Here is a 6,000-nt window from a genome sequence, read left to right as displayed (position 1 = left end):
GCAGGCAGATTCCCAACCACTGCGCCACCAGGGAAGCCCTATTCATATGTTTTACTGCATAAATATGTGTTTGATTATTTGTGCTGTCTCAGACCATTCTAGGGGAGGTATACAATGTACAATTTAATTATCTTTTTAAAATTTAAAATTTCCTGAATTCTGAAATGTACGTGGCCCCAAGGATTTCTGATAAGGGATTTTAAGCCTACTGAGAGAGTAAATCTTAAAAGTTCTCATGACACACAAAATTTTTTGTAATTGTGTAAGGTGATGGATGTTAACTAGATTTATTGTGGTGAGTATTTTGCAAAGTATACAAATATTGAATCCTTACGTTGTGCACCTGAAACTAATATACCATTATGTCAATTATACCTCAATTAAAATATTTTAAATATATATTTAAAAAATTTAATATGCATGCTGAGAGAGTGTAGAGTTAATTATTATTACCCTCCTCCAGAACCTTATAATGTTTTTATTCTAATTACCTCCCTCCTGACTTATATGCTATTTTTCTTAACCTCTTAGCTCTATCATTTTTTTTTTTCTTGAGAAGTCAAGCTTCATTAATTATTTATAATCTGCCTTTCTCCAAGAAGTTCTGACATGTTCTAACAAATTTTGTACTGCAAGAAGACTTTAACAAATATGTAAGGAAATGAAGGTAAAGGGAAAACAAGAGTAGGAACAATAAGTTGACGCCAAGCGGTGAACAGATGAATGCCTCAGGGGGTCACACTCATGACTCTGAGTTTCCGGACCACCACGGCAAGGCAGTTAGCTCTATCATTTTTTAAAAAAATTTCACTGTATTGGACACCTCTTATGCTCCATTACAGATCCTCTTGGTCTTACCTGTCCCTTTATATAGCCAGTACTATGGTGAACAGTTTTCTGTGAGCACTCACCAGGTCTACAGGGATACAAGCTGATAATGCCTAGCCTCAGGCTTGCCCTGTGCACCTCCTGCTTTCTGCCCTGAGGCTTCTGTTTTTGTTTTGTTTTGTTTTTTAATTTATTTATTTATTTATTTTATTTATGGCTGTGTTGGGTCTTCGTTTCTGTGCGAGGGCTTTCTCTACTTGCGGCAAGCGGGGGCCACTCTTCATCGCGGTGCGCGGGCCTCTCACCATTCCGGCCTCTCTTGTTGCGGAGCACAGGCTCCAGACGCGCAGGCTCAGTAGTTGTGGCTCACGGGCCCAGTTGCTCCGCGGCATGTGGGATCCTCCCAGACCAGGGCTCGAACCCGTGTCCCCTGCACTGGCAGGCAGATTCTCAACCACTGCGCCACCAGGGAAGCCCGAGGCTTCTGTTTTGATGCCAAGGCATGGAGTAGCATGGGAACATCGTGGTGCACCTAGAAAGTATAAGGGGTTAATACTCCTTGAGGTGAGCCTTTGACCAAGGGAGAGGAGAGAGTCAATGGATACATGCATCCCCCCAACTCCCCCAGGTAACATCCTGCAGGACTAGTAGTCTTTTTTTTTTTTTAATATTTATTTATTTAGTTAGTTAGTTGCGTCGAGCCTTAGTTGCGGCTTGTGGGCTCCCCAGTTGTGGCTCGCCAGCTCCTTAGTTGTGGCATGCGAACTCTTAGTTGTGGCATGCATGTGGGATCTAGTTCCTGGACCAGGGATCAAACCCAGGCCCCCTGCATTGGGAGCACGGAGTCTTAACCACTGTGCCACCAGGGAAGTCCCAGGACTAGTAGTCTTGACGTGTACTTCCTATGGCTTCTCAAATGGTCCCCAGAGATGGAGCAACCAGAACTCTGTAGTGGTGACAAACTTGGGAATCTTATTTTCCTGACCAGGGATCGAACCTGCGCCCCCTGCAGTGGAAGTACAGACTCTTAACCACTGGACCACCAGGGAAGTCCCGGTAATGCATCCTTGAATGAATTTTCTCTCCCTCCCTGCATCATTCTCTCTCCCTCCATTCCTCACTCCTGTTCCTTGGGATCACACTTTCCAATAAGATCCTTGTGCTAAACCTTTGTCTCAGTCTCTGCCTCCTGAGGAATCTAGGATAAGCCATCCTCCTCTTATACATTATTATTATTACTTTATTCAATCAACTACTTTACTTACGATTCCTTTTTTCATCTCAGACTTTCCCTCTGGGGTCATTTTTCTTCATTTTAGTGTTTGGAAAGTCCTTTACAGAGGGTTTATTAGAGGTAAATCTCTGTGTTTGTCCGAAAATGCTTTATTTTACTATTGTTCTAGGAAGAAAATTTCACTGGATATGCATTTTCTAGGTTGACAGTTCTTTTTTTCCCTTAAACTTTCAGGCCTGTGGAGATGTGTGTGTGTGTGTGTGTGTGTGTGTGTGTGTGTGTGTGTGTGTGTGTGCGCGCCAATGTCTTCCAGGCTTTTTCTTTCTCTTTTTAAAAAATATTTATTTATTTATATTGGCTGCGTCATGTCTTAGTTGCGGCACACGGGATCTTTTGCCGTGGCATGCAGGCTTCTCTCTAGTTGTGGTGCACGGGCTTAGTTGCCCTGTGGCATGTGGGATCTTAGTTTCCAGACCAGGGATCGAACCCACATCCCCTGCTTTGGAAGGAGGATTCTCAACCACTGGACCACCAGGAAAGTCCCCAGGCTTTTTCTATTGAGCCAGTTTTCATTCATTTATAGGAAATGTGTTTTTTCTCTGTGATTGTTTTTTTAAATCTTTTCTTTAGCTTTGATATTCTGCAGTACAGCTATGATGTGCTAAGTGTAGATTTCTTTTTACTTTTCTATTTGAGATTCACTGGGCTTCCTGATTCTAAAGATTTGTATCTTTCACTGATTCTGAAAATTTTGTTATTACTTCTTTAAATATTGTCTTTCCTCTTTTCTCCATATACTCTCCTTCTCAAACTCTATGGGACCTTTTATTCTAACTCTATTCTCCATGTCTCTCAACCTCTTTTTCATATTTTACTTTTTTTTTTTTTTTGGTACCTCTGTTCTACAGTATGGGTAAATACTTCAGATTTATCTTTTTTAAAAAATTTATTTTATTTTATTTATTTTATTTTTGGCTGCGTTGGCTCTTTGCCGCTACGCTCAGGCTTTTCTCTGGTTGCAGCGAGCGGGGGCTACTCTTCGTTGTGGTGTGCAGGCTTCTCATTGTGGTGGCTTCTCTTGTTGTGGAGCATGGGCTCTAGGCACATGGGCTTCAGTAGTTGTGGCACACGGGTTCAGTAGTTGTGGCTCACGGGCTCTAGAGTGCAGGCTCAGTAGTTGTGGCACATGGGCCTTGTTGCTCTGCGGCATGTGGGATCCTCCCAGACCAGGGCTCGAACCCATGTCCCCTGCATTGGCAGGCGGACTCCCAACCACTGCACCACCAGATTTATCTTCTAATTCACAACGTCTTCCTTCAGCTGTGTCTTTTTTCTTGTGTAACTTTTATTCTGAATATTTAATTTCAATTTTTATATTACTCATTTGTAGAAGTCCTATTTTGGTTCTTTTTCAAATCTGCCTAGTCAATTTTGATAACCTTTGCTCTTACTCATGGTTTTAATTGCCACCTTTATTTCTTAAAATGTATTCAAGATTTATTTATATTCTGGGTCCAGTGATTCTTTTTTTGAAATCTTTGTGGATCTGGTTCTGTTCACTGTATTTTCTGCTTGTTTGCTAATGTTTTTAAAGGAGGTTTTATTAAGATCTATTTTACATATCATAAAACTTACCCTATTAGAGTATTCAATAATTTTTGGTAAATTTAATGAGTGGTATAGACATCACCACAAATCAGTTTTAGAACATTGTTATCACCCTAATAAAATCCCTCAAGTCCATTAACAGTTCATCCTCATTCCCACTTCCAGCCCCAGACAACCACTTGTCTACATTCTGTCTCTATATATTTGTCTTTTCTAGACTTTTCATATAAATGGAATCATACAATATATGGTTTCTTGTGTCTGGCTTCATCTTTTAACATAACGTGTTTTGAGGTTCCTCCATGGCATAGCATAGTAGTTTGTTCCTTTTTAATGCTGAATCTGTCCATTGTATGAACACACTACGTTTTGCTTATCCATTCACCAGTTGATGAGCATTTAATTGGTTTTCAGGTTTTGGCTCTCATAGAAATTGATGCTATGAATGTATGCATGCAAGTTTTGTGGGAGCATATGTTTTCATTCCTCTTAGGTAGTTACCAAGAAGTGGAACTCTTGGTTCCTAGGAAATTTTTTGTTTAACTTTTTGAGAAACTGCCAAATGTTTTCCAAAGTGGTGCACCCCCTAACCTATCTGCTTATATGACCTGAGCCACTGCTGTGGCTGGACTGGCCGTTGGGTTCTTATTATGACTGCAGGATGCACCACAGCAGCAACCATCAGGGAACTTTGAAAAATCAAGTGCTGGAGGGTACATGGCATGCCTGAGGGCCACACAGCAAGGTCATGGGGAAATATATACATATATATATATATAGAGAGAGAGAGAGAGAGAAACAGAGAGACAGACAGACAGACAGATAGAGACAGAGACAGAGACAGAGACACAGAGAGAGAAAGACAGAGACACAGAGAGAGAAAGACACACAGAGAAAGACAGAGACAGAGACACAGAGACAGAGAGAGAAACAGAGAGACAGAGACACAGAGATACAGAGACAGAGACAGACACAGAGACAGATAGAAAGTGAGAACCTGCAGTTCTGCCTTTATTAAGGTTGAGAGTGGGGTGGCTAGGGTTTTGCAGGTTCACTCTTCATTGGTGAATTTAAAACCTAAGAGCATGGACTCCCACAGGAACCTGCAGCAACAGCAGACATGGTGGGGGGTGCACCTGGCCAGGCGCTAGCTGGGTGATGCACTGGGGGAGCCTGACCCCCTCCAGATGCCCACCTTCCCAGCCAACTATGGCTTCCTCAGGTGCAAGGAGCATGGGATGGTAGCCCCTCAGCTGCAGGTGGAGCAAGGCGCAGCTGGTGCTTCATCAGCATGACTACTGCGCTCACTAGCTCACTAACTCATCGGGCTTCTCAGGTGTAAGCTGTCACATTCCCCGACTTCCTGGCCTGCAAGCACGACAGCACAGCTGGGACTACTGCGAGCACATGGACTACGGGGAACGCATGAAGGAGTTTGAGTCAGAGCCCCGGCTGCTCCAACAACAGCAGGAGCAGAAGAAGGCAGACACAGCCAGAGCCAGGGGCCCGGTGAGGTGGCCTGTAGTGCAACTTCCTACCACCCCGTGGACCAGTCAAGAAATAAAACCTGCAGGCCCCGCCACCCAAAATAAATGAGTGAATGAATGAATCCCAAGAGCAGGAATTAGGGCATGGGGAGGAAAAAGCAGGAGCACTCAAGAGGTCAGCGTCACCCAGGGCTTTCTACAAGGGGAACTTCGTGGGTGGAGGTGTCCTGGTTCCTTATCTAGTTATTTAGATGGCAGCATGTTTATTTGAGATGGACGTCTTTGAAACGGGTGTCTTGGCAATGAGAAGCTTAATATCAGGCACTTGAATTACAATGAAAAAAAAGCTTAATGTCAGGCACTTACAGCACAACATCCTTGCTGACTTTATTACTGCATTAATCAGCTAGGGCTGCCATTACAAAATACCGCAGACAAGGTGGCTTAAACAACAGACATTTATTTTCTCACAGTTCTGGAGGCTAGAAGTCCATGACCAAGGCGCTGGCAAATTTGGTTTCTGGTGAGGGCTCATCTTCCTGACTTGTAGACAGCTACCTTCTTGTAGTATTGTGTTTTCACATGGCCTTTCCTCTTTGCTCACAGGGAAAGAAAGAGATCTCTGGTGTCTCTTCTTCTAAGGACACCAATGCTATGAGATGGGCCCTACCTTATGACTTCATTTAACCTTAGTTACCTCCCCAGAGGCCCTGCTCCAAATACAGTGACGTTGGGGGTTAGGTTTCAACATATGACTCTTGGGGGGACAAAATTCAGTTCATAACATCCTGCCCTCCGGTCCCGCCAAATTCATGTCCTTCTCACATTCAAAATACATTCACC

The sequence above is a fragment of the Balaenoptera borealis genome, assembly GCF_965194805.1.
Source record: "Balaenoptera borealis genome assembly, chromosome: 8".
NCBI lineage: Eukaryota > Metazoa > Chordata > Mammalia > Artiodactyla > Balaenopteridae > Balaenoptera > Balaenoptera borealis.
This window is presented reverse-complemented; position numbering follows the sequence as displayed.